Source organism: Moschus berezovskii, chromosome 3 (assembly GCF_049115385.1).
Source record: "Moschus berezovskii isolate FMDL1 chromosome 3, NW_MosBer_1.0, whole genome shotgun sequence".
Classification (NCBI taxonomy): domain Eukaryota; kingdom Metazoa; phylum Chordata; class Mammalia; order Artiodactyla; family Moschidae; genus Moschus; species Moschus berezovskii.
In genome coordinates, this window is record NC_142462.1 from 84,781,290 (window position 1) to 84,802,211 (window position 20,922).

The window sequence follows — 20,922 nt, forward strand, 5'->3', positions numbered from 1 at the left end:
TGGGAGTGTTACTTCCTCTGCAATTTTTTTGGAAGAATTGGAGAAGTGAGAGGGTAACAGGCAGGAAGGCCAGGGGTCTCCAAGCGGAAGAAATAGCCTGCAAGTTTCAGACATTTTTATCTCTCTTAAGTGGCAAGAGGAAACAAACTAGCGATATTTTTTTCTTCTCTGAAAGCTGATTGCCAAAGAATTGATGCTTTTGAACTGTGTTGCTGAAAAAGACTCTTGAGAGTCCCTTGGACTGCAAGGAGATCCAACCAGTCCATTCTAAAGGAGATCAATCCTGGGTGTTCATTGGAAGGACTGATGCTAAAGCTGAAATTACAATACTTTGGCCACCTCATGCGAAGAGTTGACTCACTGGAAAAGACTCTGATTCTGGGAGGGATTGGGGGTGGGAGGAGACGGGCACGACAGAGAATGACATGGCTGGATGGCATCACCGACTCGATGGACATGAGTTTGAGTGAACTTTGGGAGTTGGTGATGGACAGGGAGGCCTGGCGTGCTGTGATTCATGGGGTTGCAAAGAGCTGGACACGAATGAGCGACTGAACTGACTGACTGACTGATACAAATTTAAAAGGAAATTTCTCTTAAAATACTGTGTTGCCATAATGACACCTGGTTTCACCTGAAGTTAATTATTCTCAAATATTGAGTTAACCAATGCATTTTTCTTATGGAAATGTTGGTCTTAAGCTATGTTAATGTACTACGCATTTACCCCAGACTCTATCTTCAAGTCAGTTCCAACGGCTCAGAACCTACTTGACAAACCTTTATGTTATACTCAGATATTGTTCCCCCAATCTATGTAAAACTAAACTATTTATATGGTAATCTGCCCTTCTACAAGATTCAAGTTAATCATTTTATGGCCTGGGATGAATCGTCCGGTTTCAAGATTATCCCAAAATGCATCTTATAGGTGAGGGGCCTGGTGCCATTCTGAGCCTTAAGACATTCCTTTCTTTCATTAACAGACTGCTAGTGACTATAACATCCAGCTGAAGACTAGCAGGGGGGTAATCTTTCTGCCCTCTTCTGATGTTTATGTCAAAAGCTTTCTCTATCTCCTTTATACTTTAATAAAATTTGATTACACAAAAGCTCTGAGTGATCAAGCCTCGTCTCTGGCCCCAGATTGAATAATTCTCCTCCAGAGGCCAAGATCCCAGTGTCTGTGTCATTCTGCAACAACCTTTCAGAAGGATAGGTGTTAACTTTTCTCTAAATGTTTGATAGAATTGTCTTGTGAGGCCATCTGGTCCTGGACTTTTGTTTATGGTAAGATTTTTAATCACAGCATCAATTTCAGTACTTATAATTATTCTGTTCATATTTCCTATTTCTTCTTTGTTCATCATGGAAATTTGTAACTTTATAGGAATTTGTCCATTTTGCTGGCATATAGTTGCTTGTAGTTTCTTTTAATCCTTTGTATTTCTGTGGTGTCTGTTGTAATTTCTCCGTTTCATTTCTGATTTTATTAATTTGAGCAATGGTATACAACTAGACAACGGAATACCATTTAGCAGTAAAGATAAGTGAGCTGCTGCTGCTGCTGCTAAGTCACTTCAGTCGTGTCCGACTCTGTGCGACCCCATAGACGGCAGCCCACCAGGTTCCGCCGTCCCTGGGATTCTCCAGGCAAGAACAAGCCATAAAAAGACATGGATAAATCATAAATAAATATTTCTAAGAGAAATAATACAGTTTTCTGAAAATGTTACACTGTTACATTCTGGATAAAGCATAAATTTAGTGGTGGTGAAAAGATTGGTTCTTTGTAGGGATTCATGGTGTTAAGGAAGCTAAATAGATGAAGCACAGTGAATTCTTTAGAGTGGCAACATGATTCTCTATGACACTGTAAAGAAGGATTCTATGAGCAAATTAATCTTTCCAAGTAGTTAATATTCACACTTTATAAAAATCACTAGGATATGGGAATATCTCAAGATGAAACACAGAATAATCTAACTATGTTAAAATTATGAGATAACCTCACTTGAAGAGAAGAGGGGGACAGGTACAATTTAGGAAATGATTGAAATCTATAAGACTAAAGACAAAGTGCAAAAAACACTGCACTGTAATTAATAGTATCTTCCACAGGGAACTGGTGAAACAACCTGACACTGTTGAACATGTTTACTGGAATTGAACAATCAAGTAAATAGATGGATGGAAGTGGGAGCCAGGTTTCTCTCTGATAGAGTGAGAGTTTACAGAAAGACAAGTAGAAGAGAGTAGATAATCCATTTGATAATAATTAGAATTGGAGACATCAGTGTGAACTTAAGTCTAGCTTTTTGTTTATAGAGAAGGGAAATACAGACATATTCACAAATATGTGTATACATACAGGTTATGTATGTCTATTTCATTTTCTAATGTCATTCTAAAATATAAGGGATCAGGACTTCTTAGAGCAATGGCTGATTCCAGGGCAAGGACAGGACATATATAAGATGAGCCTAGAGCATCTGCTTTCAGTTCAGTTCAGTTCAGTTCAGTCGCTCAGTCGTGTCCGACTCTCCGTGACCCCATGAATCACAGCACGCCAGGCCTCCCTGTCCATCACCAACTCCCGGAGTTCACTCAAACTCATGTCCACAGAGTCGGTGATGCCATCCAGCCATCTCATTCTCTGTCGTCCCCTTCTCCTCCGGCCCCCAAACTTTCCCAGCATCAGAGTCTTTTCCAGTGAGTCAACTCGTCGCATGAGGTGGCCAAAGTATTGCAGTTTCAGCTTCAGCATCAGTCCTTCCAGTGAACACCCAGGGTTGATCTCCTTTAGAATGGACTGGTTGGATCTCCTTGCAGTCCAAGGAACTCTCAAGAGTCTCTCCAACACTACAGTTCAAAAGCATCAATTCTTTGGTGATCAGCTTTCTTCACAGTCCAACTCTCACATCCATACATGACCATGGGAAAAACCATAGCCTTTACAGCACTAGAAATTAAGGAAGTAATAAAAGAAACAAAAAAATGAACAAACTAACACAAAGGACCCTATAATCATGTAATTTTGCAAAGGGACAGAGAAGGTAACTGAAAAAATTTTCATGGCCAAAGCTGAAAAATCAGAGCAAGGAAGTTAAGTAAAGCAGTAGAGAGTTTTAAACCAAAGAATAAAAAATATATATGTCCATATGATATAAATAAATAACTGAATGACTACAAATATACTTGCATACATGCATACATGCATAAGTCAGGGACTGAGACAAACCTTCATGGAGAAAAATCCTAAATAACTGTGGGTAAGTGCTGTGCATTCAAGGAGATGGACTATATCTCTCCCAGTCCTAAGTGTGTTCTGTACAAAGTGATTTCTTTCAAAGAGTAAATCCTGGAAAAGGAGGAGAATGAACAACTTCATAGTGAAGAAAACTGGCAAACACCAGGTGACCAGATGATTAAGATCAACAATAATAGTGATGAGTCATGTGGATAGTACACACATTAATACATTGCGTAGAAATGACACTTGGCTCTTGTCCTCCAAAGTGACCATTATCCCAGCCTAATAATGAGAAACATCATCAAATTCCAATAAAGGAACATCTGGCAAAATATCTGGCAGCGTGTGGGAAAACTGTGAAGGTCACCCAAAACAAAGAAAAGTCTGAGAAACTGTCGCTGCCAATTGGAGCTGAGGGGACAGATTAACTAAATATGATGTGGTATACTACATGGAATAGAAAAATCTTGGAATACATAAAAGACATTTGAAAAAATTTAAAAACTTTGAATAACTATAGACTTTAGTTAACAAAATATATAAATACTGGTTCATTAGTCGTATTAAATATGTGGCCTAGACGTACTCCTTTTCCTATTTGGAACCAGTCTGTTGCTCCATGTACAGTTCTGACTGTTGCTTCCTGACCTGCATACAGGTTTCTCAAGAGGCAGGTCAGGTGGTTTGGTATTCCCATCTCTTTCAGAATTTTCCACAGTTTATTATGATCCACACAGTCAAAGGCTTTGGCATAGTCAATGAAGCAGAAATAGATGTTTTTCTGGAACTCTCTTGCTTTCTCCATGATCCAGCAGATGTTGGCAATTTGATCTCTGGTGCCTCTGCCTTTTCTAAAACCTGCTTGAACATCTGGGATTTCACAGTTCACATATTGTTGAAGCCTGGCTTGGAGAATTTTAAGCATGACTTTACTAGCATGTGAGATGAGTGCAATTGTGCAGTAGTTTGAGCATTCTTTGGCATTGCCTTTCTTTGGGATTGGAATGAAGACTGACCTTTTCCAGTCCTGTGGCCACTGCTGAATTTTCCAAATTTGCTGGCATACTGAGTGCAGCACTTTCACAGTATCATCTTTCAGTATTGTATATTGTCACCTTGCTTATTTAACTTATATGCAGAGTACATCATGAGGAACGCTGGGCTGGAAGAAGATTGCTGGGAGAAATATCAATAACCTCAGATATGCAGATGATACTACCCTTATGGCAGAAAATGAAGAGGAACTCAAAAGCCTCTTGATGAAAGTGAAAGAGGAGAGTGAAAAGGTTGGCTTGAAGCCCAACATTCAGAAAACAAAGATCATGGCATCTGGTCCCATCACTTCATGGGAAATAGATGGGGAAACAGTGGAAACATTGTCAGACTTTATTTTTTGGGGGCTCCAAAATCACTGCAGATGCTGATTGCAGCCATGAAATTAAAAGATGCTTACTCCTTGGAAGGAAAGTTATGACCAACCTTGATAATATATTAAAAGGCAGAGACATTACTTTGCCAACAAAGGTCCGTCTAGTCAAGGCTATGGTTTTTCCCATGGTCATGTATGGATATGAGAGTTGGACTGTGAAGAAAGCTGTTCACCGAAGAATTGATGCTTTTGGAATGTGTTGGAGAAGACTCTTGAGAGTCCCTTGTACAGCAAGAAGATCCAACCAGTCCATTCTAAAGGAGATCAGTCCTGGGTGTTCATTGGAAGGACTGATGCTGAAGCTGAAACTGCAATACTTTGGCCACCTCATGCGACGAGTTGACTCACTGGAAAAGACTGATGCTGGGAAAGGTTGGGGGCGGGAGGAGACGGGGATGACAGAGAATGAGATGGCTGGATGGCATCACCGACTCTGTGGACATGAGTTTGAGTGAACTCCGGGAGTTGGTGATGGACAGGGAGGCCTGGCATGCTGTGATTCATGGGGTTGCAGAGAGTCGGATATGACTGAGCGACTGAACTGAACAGAATTGAACTGAACTGAAGATGTTAATAATAGAAGAAACTGGAGGTGGGATATATGAAGACTCTACTATCTTTGAATTTTTTTCCTTGTGTCTAAAAGTATTCTAAAAAGAGCATTCATTAAAAAAAAATAAAAGCTGATGGAAGTGCACAGCCATATTTTGGGTATGAGAGAAAGCCTTACTATCAAGGAAGCATTTGAGCTAAGAAAAAGGGTGAGGAAGACTTGGCAGGCAGAAAAGGAAGTTGTTGTAGGCATAAGACACTGAAGACGCAAATACTGGTGGTGAGAGAAAGCACAGTTCTTCTGAGGAACTGAAAGAAGGAGCATCCTCCAACCCCCTCGCCTACCTCCCAGCCCTCCCAACCAGCCTTCTCTGTGAACCATGGGAGAGGTGGGAGAGCCTGGTTAGCCAATTAATTGAGAATCTTGACCTCTCAGGAGAAAGGGAAGTTATAGGAGAATTTCAAGCAGACAAAGGGCATGATTACACTTGTGTTTTTGAAAAGTTGCCCTTAATGTTTCCAAGAAAGTGAAGGGCTCAGCTCCCTTCCTTTCTTTTCTTCCCATTACCCTGCCATTTGGAAACCATCTGGGCTCCTTCAGCCACACTCTCCTTTGGATGGTAATGTTTAGGGATGCTTCAGTGTCCCAAGCCCATCCTTCAAGTTCAAGAGTTAGAAGCATGTCATACTAAAGCCATAAATGAATCTTAGAAGGAGGTTGAAGAGTCTCATTCTTCTCAGACGTTTCTCAGGCCATTAAAGGGTGTCTCAAACAAGTCTGTTAAATACCTGGAGCCTTGGAAAGTAGGCTTGTGCCTTCCTTCCTTCAGACATAATATTTCAGTAATTAGTAATCAATTACCACGCTGTTTCTGCAACAGTGAGCTTCCTTTTCCGTGATATTTTCTCCTCACCAAAGCTGTGCTGACAGGCGATTGAGTCATATCTTTCTCAAGCCCGCCCAAAGCCACACACTCTACAGAGGGAGAAAGGAGAGAAAATAAGACTATCACACTGGATTATAGATAATTAGATAATTATCCCTAGTTGAAAGCACATCTTGGAATCTACATTCAACATAAAGAGATTTGGCAAAAAGAAAGCTGATGTCAGGTACTGGGTAATTTTATTTCAGAGAAGGAGATCAGCAGGGAGGATTTAGTCATCCTGACTCTCATCCAACCTCCTCGCTTGTCTCCCTCCCTGTGACTTTTTCTCTTAGGATCTAAACTCTACACCATCATCAGAGAGAACCTTCTCAAACACCATGCTGTCGTTTGAATAAGGAGGAGGCGTTGTGGTCCATTCACTTTTACAATGAAAATCCTGTTGTATGAGATCTTCCATAATCTCGCCTCTTCTTGAATTTCAGTCTCATTATCGATCACTACAATCACATGGTCTTACGTTTTGTATTTCAGAAACATGGGGCCATTGATAGGTCTCCAGACTCAAAATTGTTTGATAAATACATGCTCCCTTGTTTCTCAACTTCATTAAATATTCCAACCTCCACGTTGGTTCAGTTCAGTTCAGTTCAGTTCAGTTGCTCAGTCGTGTCCGACTCTCCGCGACCCCATGAATCACAGCATGCCAGGCCTCCCTGTCCATCACCAACTCCCGGAGTACACTCAAACTCATGTCCACAGAGTCGGTGATGCCATCCAGCCATCTCATTCTTGGTCGTCCCCTTCTCCTCCCGCCCCCAACCTTTCCCAGCATCAGAGTCTTTTCCAGTGAGTCAACTTGTCGCATGAGGTGGCCAAAGTATTGCAGTTTCAGCTTTAGCATCAGTCTTTCCAATGAACACCTAGGATTGATCTCCTTTAGAATGGACTGGTTGGATCTCCTTGCAGTATAAGGGACTCTCAAGAGTCTTGGGTACTCTTGAGTACTCTTTCCTTTCCCCACATGTCTGATCCACCTGTAGGTCCTATTGACTCCCTTGCTTAATTTCTCACCATCCTCACTGCTGACACCCTCATCCACACCCCCACCACTAGACACATGAATAGTCTCCATATTGGACTACTGCACTAATTCCCTAAGTAGTCTCTTTTCTTCCACTAGTACTCCCCTACAATCCATTGGGCTCTTAAAACTAGAAATCCGATCATAATACTCCTCTGTCTAAAGTGTTCCATGGCTTCCAATTGTTCTTTTGTAAAATCTATTTTTTATTTACCTTCACTAACACCATACATCTCATTTAACTTCTTTTTCTGCTTCATACCACTCCTCAAACACTTCAGAACCTCCAGTCTTTAGCACAGTGAGGATCCAGGCCATACTCTAGCCTCCACCAGGGTTTGCTCTTGGTTTCTCTGTTTGTCGGGCATCCACAGATTGGAAAACCATTCATTTTAATTCTCCATGTGCTTTGGACTGCTTGCTCCAGTTATTCATACTTTATAAAATTTAGAAAGCCCTCCTCCCCAGATTTGTAGCAACCTTCTTGGGACCTGAGCTCTTGTTAAGGCATCCACCCACTAGCACAACACGTAAAAAGAGGGGCACTCAACTCAAGGGTTACCTTTCTTCAAACTTTTAAAATATACATCTTTTTAAAAATTTGTTTTCTCATTCATCCTCACAAATATCCTGATCCAGGTATAAATCACTACTAATTTATAGAGGAAGGAACTAAAAACCAGTTAGGCAATTCAGGTCTTCCTACTTCAAACTCTGAGCCTTTTTTATGGCTTCAGGTTTCCAGTTACTCCTCTTACTCTCCCAATTTTAAAACTGCCTTCTAAGACTGGTCAGGGTTTAGTCCAAAGATGAGTAATTCCTCTTCCTCAGCTCATCCAGCCTCTATCCAAATCCATCGTTCCTAAGTACATTCATCACAGGGAAATATAATACTTATTGACTCTCTCCAACAGGCTAGAACTACAGCATATAAGTTATCTAATTTCCTTATGATAATATCATTCTGAAAGGTCTTTTGAGTTAAATGAGTACATCTTCCTATTTGACAGATGAAGAATTGCTGGGTTGCAGGGTAATTCTATAGGTTTAAATTTTTGAGAAAATGCCAAATTTTCCCACCATGCCTGCATTATGTTACACTCATACTTGCAACGTATGAGGGTTCCAGTTTCTCCACATCATTAGCCAAAATAGTTTTCCTTTTAAAAAAATTATTAAACCAATTTTAACGGATATGAAATATTATGTCATTGATGTTTTGATTTGCATTGTCTTAATGACTAACAATGTTGAACATTATACATGTTTAAGTATATACTTTTTGGAGAAATGTTTATTTGTACATATTCTTAGAGAAATGCTTAGTGAAATGTCTATTCAAATCCATTGCCTACGTTATTTTTAATGTTGAGCTGTAAGAGTTCTTCCTATATTCTAAATACTAGATTCTTATCAGAATATAATTTACAAATATTTTCTCACATGCTGTAAATTGTTTTTTTCTTCTTTATTTAGGTATTCTTTAATGCAGAAAGGTTTTAAATTTTTTGCTTTCAAATTTATATGCTTTTTGTTTGTTGCTCTGTTGGTGCCTTTCATGTGATGTCCAAGTAACCGGTGTCCAATCTAGAGTCTTCCATATTTACACATATGCTTCTTCTAAGAGTTTAGCACCTATATTTCAGTTCAGTTCAGTCGCTCAGTCATGTCCGACTCTTTGCACCCCATGAATCACAGCACGCCAGGCCTCCCTGTCCATCACCAATTCCGGAGTTCACTCAAACTCATGTCCATAAAGTCGGTGATGCCATCCAGACATCTCATTCTCTGTCGTCCCCTTCTCCTTCTCTCCCAATCCCTCCCAGCATCAGACTCTTTTCCAGTGAGTCAACTCTTCACATGAGGTGGCCAAAGTATTGGAGCTTCAGCTTTAGCATCAGTCCTTCCAATGAACACCCAGGACTGATCTTCTTTAGAATGGACTGGTTGGATCTCCTTGCAGTCCAAGGGACTCTCAAGAGTCTCTCCAACACTACAGTTCAAAAGCATCAATTCTTTGGCGATCAACTTTCTTCACAGTCCAACTCTCACATCCATGACCACTGGAAAAATCATAGCCTTGACTAGATGGACTTTTGTTGGCAAAGTAATGTCTCTGCTTTTAAATATGCTTTCTATGTTGGTCATAACTTTCCTTCCAAGGAGTAAGCATCTTTTAATTTCATGGCTGCAATCAGCATCCGCAGTGAAGTTGGAGCCCCCAAAAAATAAAGTCTGACACTGTTTCTACTGTTTTTCCATCTACTTCCCATGAAGTGATGGGACCAGATGCCATGATCTTTGTTTTCTGAATGTTGAGCTTCAAGCCAACCTTTTCACTCTCCTCTTTCACTTTCATCAAGAGGCTTTTGAGTTCCTCTTCACTTTCTGCCATAAGGGTGGTGTCATCTGCATATCTGAGGTTATTGATATTTCTCTCGGCAATCTTGATTCCAGCTTGTGCTTCTTCCAGCCCAGCGTTCCTCATGATGTACTCTGCATATAAGTTATATAAGCAAGGTGACAATATACAACCTTGACGTACTCCTTTTCCTATTTGGAACCAGTCTGTTCTTCCATGTCCCATTCTAACTGTTGCTTCCTGACCTGCATACAGGTTTCTCAAGAGGCAGATCAGGTGGTCTGGTATTCCCATCTCTTGAAGAATTTTCCACAGTTTATTGTGATCCACACAGTCAAAGGCTTTGGCATAGTCAATGAAGCAGAAATAGATGTTTTTCTGGAACTCTCTCGCTTTTTTCATGATCCAGCTGATGTTGGTAATTTGATCTCTGGTGCCTCTGCCTTTTCTAAAACCTGCTTGAATATCTGGAAGTTCACGGTTCACATATTGCTGAAGCCTGGCTTGGAGAATTTTGAGCATGACTTTACTAGCATGTGAGATGAGTGCAATTGTGCGGTAGTTTGAGCATTCTTTGGCATTGCCTTTCTTTGGGATTGGAATGAAGACTGACCTTTTCCAGTCCTGTGGCCATTGCTGAGTTTTCCAAATTTGCTGGCATATTGAGTGCAGCACTTTCACAGCATCATCTTTCAGGATTTGAAAGAGCTCAATTGGAATTCCATCACCTCCACTAGCTTTGTTCCTAGTGATGCTCTCTAAGGCCCACTTGACTTCACATTCCAAGATGTCTGGCTCCAGGTGAGTGATCATGCCATCGTGATTATCTTGGTCTGAAGATCTTTTTTGTACAGTTCTTCTGCGATTCTTGCCACCTCTTCTTAATATCTTCTGCTTCTGTTAGGTCCATACCATTTCTGTCCTTTATCGAGCCCATCTTTGCATGAAATGTTCCCTTGGTATCTCTAATTTTCTTGAAGAGATCTCTTGTTTTTCCTATTCTGTTGTTTTCCTCTATTTCTTTGCATTGATTGCTGAAGAAGGCTTTCTTATCTCTCCTTGCTATTCTTTGGAACTCTGCATTCAGATGCTTGTATCTTTCCTTTTCTCTTTTGCTTTTCACGTCTCTTCTTTTCACAGCTATTTGTAAAGCCTCCTCAGACAGCCATTTTGCTTTTTTGCATTTCTTATCCATGGGGATGGTCTTGGTCCCTGTCTCCTGTACAATGTCACAAACCTCTGTCCATAGTTCATCAGGCATTCTATTTATCAGGTCTAGTCCCTTAAATCTATTTCTCACTTCCACTATATAATCATAAGGGATTTGATATAGGTCATATCTGAATGGTCTAGTGGTTTTCCCTACTTTCTTCAATTTCAGTCTGAATTTGGCAATAAGGAGCTCATGATCTGAGCCACAGTCAGCTCCTTGTCTTGTTTTTGCTAGCTGTATAGATTTTCTCCATCTTCGACTGCAAAGAATATAATCAATCTGATTTCGGTGTTGTCCATCTGGTGGAGCACCTACATTTGGTTTTCCTAAAATCTGGAAGTGGCTGACCATTATTTATTGAAAAATTTTTCAGTTATGACTTCCTTGAAGACTCAAATAGCACATGTATTAAGTCATTTGAAGTTTTTCCACAACTCACTGATACTCTGTTTATTTTTTTAAATCATCTATTCTGCATCTAATTTTGGATATTTTCTATTGCTATATCTTCTAGTTCTCTAGTCTTTTTCCCCCTGCAATATCAAATATGCCATTAATTTCACCACTCTATTTTTTCATCTCAGATGTCTTAATTTTCATCTCTAGAAGTTTCATTTTTAAAATACCTTCCATTCTTCTATCTGTTTGACAATTGCTGTAGTGCTTGCACATATACAGTTATACTGACTGTTTTTATGTCCCTGTCTGATAATTCTAATAACTGTAATAGTTTTGAATTGGTTTAAATGGATTGATTTCTCTTCTCAAAGTGGGTAAATATTCCTATTTCTTCCCTGTTTCTTTCCTGGAAATATTTGATTAAATACTAGCTACTATGAATTTTATCTTTCTTGTACTGGATATTTTTGTATTTCTTTGAATATTCTTGAACTTTGCTCTGGAATTGGTTAGGCTACTTGGAAATAGTTAAAGCCTTTAGTTCTGACTTTAGTATTTATTAGGAAGAACTTTAATGTTTGAAATGTTCATTCTAGTGCCAATTATTCCTAACTAGTGACACTAGATCTTTATGAATACCCAGCCAAATTCCCTGTAAATTATGAGGTTTCCATTCTGGTTACTGGACACAGGTACTACCCTCAACCCTGTCAGTACCAACTTTATATCTTTTCATCCTTTTCTTATGAGACTCTTTCTCTGAACTTGGATATTTTTCACACATGGATGACTATTATTTCTCTGGGTTTTCTTGAGCTCTTTGTTCTCTCTAAGCGTCCCACGAGCTAGGATTTGGCAGCATGGGCTCAAGGGAACCCTCTTCATATCTCCTGAGTTCTCAGTGCAGACCTCTCATCCCTGAAAATTCTAGCCACTTTGGTGTCTCTGGCCTCTTAGCTTCATTTTCCTAGCTCAGGGGATCTGCCAGGCTCTGTCTGAGTCCACTCCCTAAGACTTCACCAGGAAATATTATAAGTTGAGGTAACTGCAGTGCTTAGTTCTTAAGTTACCCTTATCTCAGGGATAACTGTCTTGTAAACTGTTATTTCAAATTGATTTTTCTCCTTTATTTCTTTCTTCTTGTCTTTGTTGTTGTTTTAGGGAGGAAGGTAAATCTAATCAATGTTGCTCAGTCTTAGCCTAAAGTGGAAGTCCCTCCTGCTTTATAATTAATACAGGCTAATTCTTTAGAAAAAAATGATTCTCATTTTTCCATCATAAATTCCATTTTCTAAAATCATTTCCTAATATTCCTGTAAGTCAAACGTATTATATTCTCTTCTATATATTTAGAATACAGTTCCACCTTTATTACTTATTCCAAAATGTCTCTTTCTTCTTCTGTGTTCCCTTGGAACTGTGCTCTGTGTTGTATAGTGATTTTCACAATGTTTTTTGTTGTGTCTATTATCTTCAGTGAGGGTACATATTGTGGCTTATTCATCTCTGTAACATTCCTTCCATTTACCGATAGAGGTGATTTTTAATAAGTATCTTTGAATGGGTGAATAACTAAATGGAAATGAACTTATGGAATTATAGTTATTAGACATTGGCTGGCATCTGAATGGACATTTTAGAGTGATGGTGTGCCACTCCATGGGCTTCAAGAAACAGACACCAAGTTGAGATAGACATGCTGGAGATTTGGGGGAAAATATCTGTGAAGGATAAAAGATGAGGGATCAGAAATAAATGAAGAAAGACTTCATACCATGGGGCCATCTGACAACTGTCAGAGCAGAGATGGCAGAAATAATTGGGTAGAAAAAGCTTTCACCTGAAATGCACTTTCTGAGAAAGTCTTAGTCAAACTGATGCAGTTACCCCTAGAAAATAGTGTTGTTAAAGAAGTCTTGCATTAGACGGAAATGACCTTGTGTCCTACCCATAGGGCTCAGTCATCGGCTGGAGTGGCTGATGGGAAGTCGGGATCCACCTGGAGCACTATAGCGAATCCAAAGATGGTGTTTGTGCAGGTTTCCAGTCAACTGTGCTTCCCAAGGCAGATCTCCTTGAAAGAACTAAGGATAAATGTACGGCTCCTATAAATGGATAGGAGGTAGGACAGTGAGCCGCCATTATGATTCCAAATGCCTACTACTCACTCCTATGACTCCCTGTGGGAAAATACAGTTGGAAGTAGGAACTGACCCTCAGGGGCATTTGTGAGCAGCCCACTATAAGCATACAGGTCTTGGAGCTGGTCTATGGTTTGCCCAGTTTCTAGCTTTCTCTCTGAATCTGATGTACTAGGGCACAGAGCCTTACTGCTTATCCAAGAATCATTTTATGAGTCTCCTGCTTTGAGTGCTGGCAGATGTAATTTGTTGCCTTTATTATCTTGTAAAGATGCTAATCTCCCAACCACAGCGAGGGGTTGCTTCTGTGATTGATTTTGCCTCCCTACATGACATGTTGAAGAGCTTGCTGAATCTCCATGCCATGCTTGCCAAGGTTCCTGCATTCCTCATCTGTCATAGAGAAAGTAATGGGGATAAAACTGTATAAGCAGAACCTTGCCACAGGCATCCATCATGAGTCATGGTGTAAAGGATGGGAAAACAGCCAGGTGCCTCAGCACCCTGATTCTGTGTTCCACAGAAAGATACAGAACCTCTCACTCAGCTAGTGTCACTAAGTTGGACTCTGCTCCCTAAACACTGACACCTGATCCAGAAAGTCTATGCAAAACAGAGTGAAATAGAATATGGAGGCTGGATTCTGGATCTTTCAAAGTATATATTTTTTTGCAGTATTGCCCTAGGCCAGCTTTTGTTTCTCCTACACACTTGTTCTGCTTTCTTAGATCCCCTAATGAAGGGAATGGAGGTTTAGGGCCACATAAAGCCATTCTAGCAAGAAGTCAGCTCAGACATTATGATATGTGTTTTTATGCTTTAGTTGGTGGCAGAAGATTCTGTTTATATTTTCAGATCAGGAGATATACTCACTCCTTTCAGTCAGATGTACCTTTATTCAGTTTTAATTTTTTAAATCGAAAAATAGGGTGAAAGTGTTCATATATTCACTGAACACATGCACATATTAGTTGGGTAAACTTTTGGATGTCAGGTTCCAAATCTGGCAATGAAAGGGCAATGGAGAATAAGAAAGCAGAAATGTCTGTTCTTCAGATTAATTCTTTCAGGTGACTTTAACAGCATCTCCCTCTCAACAGAGGCCCCAGGCAGACACCTTCAGTGCAAGGATCAGTTGGGTACAACCATGAACTCAGCCTGACTTGCTGAAGGATTCCAGCCTGAGGCCAAAGCAGCTTGCAGGTGGCTTTCAGCCAGAGTTGGGAACTCAGGGAGCCCAGGCCAGGCTTGCATAACTAACATATCCTCTAGGGTCTGAAACCCATAGACAGGAATCCAGTGACACTGGAGAAAAGCATGGCACATGGCTCTGGGCCAGCGTGAATTCTGTTCTTCGGTTTTTTGTTGATGTTGCTTGTTTGTGAGTTTGTTTCTGGTTGTTTTGTTTTACCATGCAAGAGAAAAAAATCATTAAGTAAGACACATGAACTCCTTATTGCCAAATTCAGACTTAAATTGAAGAAAGTAGGGAAAACCACTAGACCATTCAGATATGACTTAAATCAAATCCCTTATGATTATACACTGGAAGTGAGAAATAGATTTAAGGACTAGATCTGATAGAGTGCCTGATGAACTATGGAAGAGGTTTGTGACATTGTACAAGAGACAGGGACCAAGACCATCCTCATGGAAAAGAAATGCAAAAAAGCGAAATGGCTGTCTGAGGAGGCCTTACAAATAGCTGTGAAAAGAAGAGAAGCGAAATCAAAGGAGAAAAGGAAAGATATAAGCATCTGAATGCAGAGTTCCAAAGAATAGCAAGGAGAGATAAGAAAGCCTTCCTCAGCGATCAATGCAAAAAAATAGAGGAAAACAACAGAATAGGAAAAACAAGAGATCTCTTCAAGAAAATTAGAAATACCAAGGGAACATTTCATGCAAAGATGGGCTTGATAAAGAACAGAAGTGGTATGGCCCTAACAGAAGCAGAAGATATTAAGAAGAGGTGGCAGGAATACACAGAAGAACTGTACAAAAAAGATCTTCACAACCAAGATAATCACGATGGCATGACAACTCACCTGGAGCCAGACATCTTGGAATGTGAAGTCAAGTGGGCCTTAGAGAGCATCACTAGGAACAAAGCTAGTGGAGGTGATGGAATTCCAATTGAGCTCTTTCAAATCCTGAAAGATGATGCTGTGAAAGTGCTGCACTCAATATGCCAGCAAATTTGGAAAACTCAGCAATGGCCACAGGACTGGAAAAGGTCAGTCTTCATTCCAATCCCAAAGAAAGGCAATGCCAAAGAATGCTCAAACTACCGCACAATTGCACTCATCTCACATGCTAGTAAAGTCATGCTCAAAATTCTCCAAGCCAGGCTTCAGCAATATGTGAACTGTGAACTTCCAGATATTCAAGCAGGTTTTAGAAAAGGCCGAGGAACCAGAGATCAAATTGCCAACACCTGCTGGATCATGGAGAAAGCAAAAGAGTTCGAGAAAAACATCTATTTCTGCTTCATTGACTATGCCAAAGCCTTTGGCTGTGTGGATCACAATAAACTGTGGAAAATTCTTCAAGAGATGGGAATACCAGACCACCTGATCTGCCTCTTGAGAAACCTGTATGCAGGTCAGGAAGCAACAGTTAGAACGGGACATGGAAGAACAGACTGGTTCCAAATAGGAAAAGGAGTACGTCAAGGTTGTATATTGTCACCCTGCTTATTCAACTTATATGCAGAGTACATCATGAGGAACGCTGGGCTGGAAGAAGCACAAGCTGGAATCAAGATTGCCGAGAGAAATATCAATAACCTCAGATATGCAGATGACACCACCCTTATGGCAGAAAGTGAAGGGGAACTCAAAAGCCTCTTGATGAAAGTGAAAGAGGAGAGTGAAAAGGTTGGCTTGAAGCTCAACATTCAGAAAACAAAGATCATGGCATCTGGTCCCATCGTTTCATGGGAAATAGATGGGGAAACAGTGTCAGACTTTATTTTTCGGGGCTCTAAAATCACTGCAGATGCTGATTGCAGCCATGAAATTAAAAGACGCTTACTCCTTGGAAGGAAAGTTATGACTAACCTAGATAGTATATTAAAAGCAGAGCCATTACTTTGACAACCAAGGTCCATCTAGTCAAGGCTATGATTTTTCCCGTGGTCATGTATGGATGTGAGAGTTGGACTGTGAAGAAAGCTAATCACCGAAGAATTGATGCTTTTGAATTGTGGTGCTGAGAAGACTCTTGAGAGTCCCTTGGACTGCAAGGAGATCCAACCAGTCCATTCTAAAGGAGATCAATCCTGGGTGTTCTTTGGAAGGACTAATGCTAAAGCTGAAACTCCAATACTTTGGCCACCTCATGCGACAAGTTGACTCACTGAAAAAGTGTCTGATGCTGGGAAGGGTTGGGGGCAGGAGGAGATGGGGACGACAAAGAATGAGATGGCTGGATGGCATCACTGACTCTATGGACATGAGTTTGAGTGAACCCCGGGAGTTGGTGATGGACAGGGAGGCCTGGCATGCTGTGATTCATGGGGTTGCTAAGAGTCGGACATGACTGAACGACTGAACTGAACTGAAGACATTAATACAATTTAAGAGAATAGAGTATTCCTCTTGGCTGTCTCTGGAGACATTTCCATTTTATAATCGAAACTATGAAGAATCAGGTTGAGGGGAAGAATGTATAAAATGGGAGGCACCAAAGCAGCTGAAGGTACTTACATTTCAAATTATATAAAACGGAGGAGTTGTGTCTCTTCTGCAGGCCTGTGTCATACATCTTCCTTAAAAGAGTTTACTTTTGTGATAAGAAATGTGATAAATGTTAGAAGATAGTTTGTGTAATCTAAATCCCTAGGAGGGAGAGAATTCCATTTTCATCAACTTTGTAGATAAAAAGTTGTGATAAACATCTTAGGAGAAAGAGTTAAGGAGTTTCTTCATTATTATTATTACTATTATTATTTTGTTCTCTCTCTTTCTCTCTGAATGATGATTAGATTTGATAGTCCTCTTGCAGAAAATGAGAAGATAATAATAATCAGTTATTTATTGTAACTCTGTCTTTGAAATTTGAACAGTATCAGATTGAAAGATGAGGTACACAGATTTCAGCAATTTTTATATCTACATTAGTCATTTGCATCTACATTTTCCTTTTTGAGTTTTAAAGAAAATTAATTCAATTAAACAACTGTTTGGATACCTGATAGTTCTTGCGGTGATGCAAACATGAATGAAATGGGGATCCTACTCTCAAGTATTTAAAATTAGAAAGATAGATTAATCAGTAACCTGAACAAAAAGAAAAGATTATCAGAGAATGAAAGTGGAAGAGAAGAAGGAAGGAAGGAAAGAGGTAGAGAGGGAAGAAGAAAGCAAATAAAGCTCTTCGATTTACATTCACCCTGTTTTTTCGCAGTTTCAGGTCCAATTTGTTCAGTTTATTCTAGGGTTGTGATAAGCCTTGTGTAGTTTATTTGTGGGTTTGAACTTTACTTCCTCCTGTTACTAGCTGTATGACTTTAAGCACACTATTTAAACCCGAGTTTCCTTTGTAGGATATCATTTAGTTTTTTCTAAATAACCTTCAGTTCAGTTCAGTTCAGTCGCTCAGTCATATCCGACTCTTTGCGAGTCACAAATCACAGCATGCCAGGCCTCCCTGTCCATCACCAGCTCCCGGAGTTCACTCAAACTCATGTCCATCAAGTCGGTGATGCCATCCAGCCATCTCATTCTCTGTCGTCCCCTACTCCTCCCACCCCCAATCCTTCCCAGCATGAGTCTTTTCCAGTGAGTCAACTCGTCACATGAGGTGGCCAAAGTACTGGAGTTTCAGCGTTAGCGTCAGTCCTTCCAATGAACACCCAGGATTGATCTCCTTTAGAATGGACTGGTTGGATCTCCTTGCAGTACAAGGGACTATCAAGAGTCTTCTCCAACACCACAGTTCAAAAGCATCAATTCTTTGGCGATCAGCTTTCTTCACAGTCCAACTCTCACATCCATACATGACCACGGGAAAAACCATAGCCTTGACTAGACAGACCTTTGTTGGCAAAGTAATGTCTCTGCTTTTTAATATACTATCAAGGTTGGTCATAACTTTCCTTCCAAGGAGTAAGCGTCTTTTAATTTCCTGGCTGCAATCAGCATCCACAGTGATTTTGGAGCCCCCCAAAATAAAGTCTGACACTGTTTCCACTGTTTTTCCATCTATTTCCCATGAAGTGATGGGACCAGATGCCATGATCTTTGTTTTCTGAATGTTGAGCTTCAAGCCAACCTTTTCACTCTCCTCTTTCACTTTAATCAAGAGGCTTCTTAGTTCCTCTTCACTTTCTGCCATAAGGGTGGTGTCATCTGCGTATTTGAGGTTATTGTTATTTCTCCTGGCTACTGATTCCAGCTTGTGCTTCTTCCAGCCCAGAGTTCCTCATGATGTACTCTGCATAGAAGTTAAATAAGCAGGGTGACAAGATACAACCTTGATGTACTCCTTTCGCTATTTGGAACCAGTCTGTTGTTCCATGTCCCATTCTAACTGTTGCTTCCTGACCTGCATACAGGTTTCTCAAGAGGCAGATCAGGTGGTCTGGTATTCCCATCTCTTGAAGAATGTTCCACAGTTTATTGTGATCCACACAGTCAAAGACTTTGGCATAGTCAATGAAGCAGAAATAGATGTTTTTCTCGAACTCTCTTGCTTTCTCCATGATCCAGCTGATGTTGGCGATTTGATCTCTGGTGCCTAAATAACCTTAGAGATCATTTAAGTTTTCCACTGTTATTTCTATCTATTGCATTTCTTTCACTTCATATATGTTGTCAACTGAAACACACACGTACAACATGAGAGCTGTAAGCTCAATTTTATTTGAGGTTTATTGAGGACTATAACCCAAGACATAACCTCTTAGTGACAGTTCAGAAGAGGTCAGAAGGAGGTCAGTATATATGTAATGTTGGCAAAGAATACATGAAATCAAGTACACATCTCAGATGTCTCTTTAAATGATTTTTATGCTTGTATAGATCTGAGATGATGCAAGAGATTGGACTCATAAAATTTTCTGCTGTAAATATCTAACTACCTGAAGACCTGTTTGCCAGTTTTTCCCAGAGCAAAGAGTGTCTTTGGGAATGCCAAGCTGGGGCATCCTGAGGAAACTCAGAATGAGAAAACACAGGATACTAGCCTAGAGAGTCCAGCTGCATACAAAGGAAAGATTTCAGTGAGTCCAGACTCCTGCATTTTTTCATACATGTTGCTATTGTTCCATTGCTAAGCCATGTCTGATTCTTTATGATGCTAGACTATGCTGTCCACTACTGTCTCCAAGAGTTTGCTTAAATTCATGGCCATTGAGTTATTGATGCTATCTAAGCATCTCATCCTCTGCTGCTCCCTTCTCCTTTTGCTTTCAATCTTTTCCAGCATCAGGGTCCTATCTAATGTGTTGGCCCTTCACATCAAGTGGCCAAAGTACTGTAGATTCAGCATCAGTTCTTCCAATGAATATTCAGGGTTGATGTCCTTTAGAATTAACTGGTTTGATCTCTTTGCTATCTAAGGGATTCTAAAGAGTCTTCTCTAACACTACAGTTCAAAAGCAACAATTCTTCAGCACTCAGTCTTCTTATGCTTCAACTCTCCACATCCATACATGACTACTGGAAAAACCATAGCTTTGAATATATGAAACTTTGTTGGCAAAGTAATGTCTCTGCTTTTTTAATATGCTGTCTAGCAGAAGGAAATGGCAACCCACTCCAGTGTTCTTGCCTGGGGAATCCCAGGGACAGCGGAGCCTGGTGGCTGCTATCTATGGGGTTACACAGAGTCAGACACGACTGAGCGACTTCACTTTCACCTTTCACTTTCATGCATTGGAGAAGGAAATGGCAGCCCACTCCAGTGGTCTTGCCTGGAGAATCCCAGGGATGGGGGAGCCTGGTGGGCTGCCCTCTATGGGGTCACACAGAGTCGGACACGACTGAAGCGACTTCGCAGGAGCAGCAGCACTCTGCACATAAGCTAAATAAGCAGGGTGATAGTATACAGCCTTCTCATACTCCTTTCCCAATTTTACATCAATCAGTTGTTTCACGTCTGGTCCTAACTGTTGCTTCTTTACCGGCATATAGGTTTCTCAGGAGACAAGTAAGGGGGTCTGGCATTCTTATCTCTTTAAGAATTTTCCACAGTTTGTTGTGATACACGTAGTCAATCGTTTAGTGTAGTCAATGAAGCAGATGTTTTACTGAAACTTCTTTGCTTTCTCTATTATCCAATGAATGCTGACAATTTGGTCTCTGGGTCCTCTGCCTCTTCAAAACCCAGCTTGTACATCTGGAAGTTCTCAGTTCACATACTGTTGAAGCCTAGCTTGAAGGATTTTGAGTATAACCTTGGTAGCATGTGAAATGAGCACAACTGTACAGTAACTTAAACATTCTTTAACATTGTTCTTCTTTGGGATTGGAATGAAAACTGACTTTTCCTGTCCTGTGGTCACTGCTGAGTTTTCCAAATTTGCTGATATATAGAGTGCAGCACTTTCACAGCATCATCTTTTAGGATTTTAAGTGGCTTAGTTGGAAATCCTTCAGC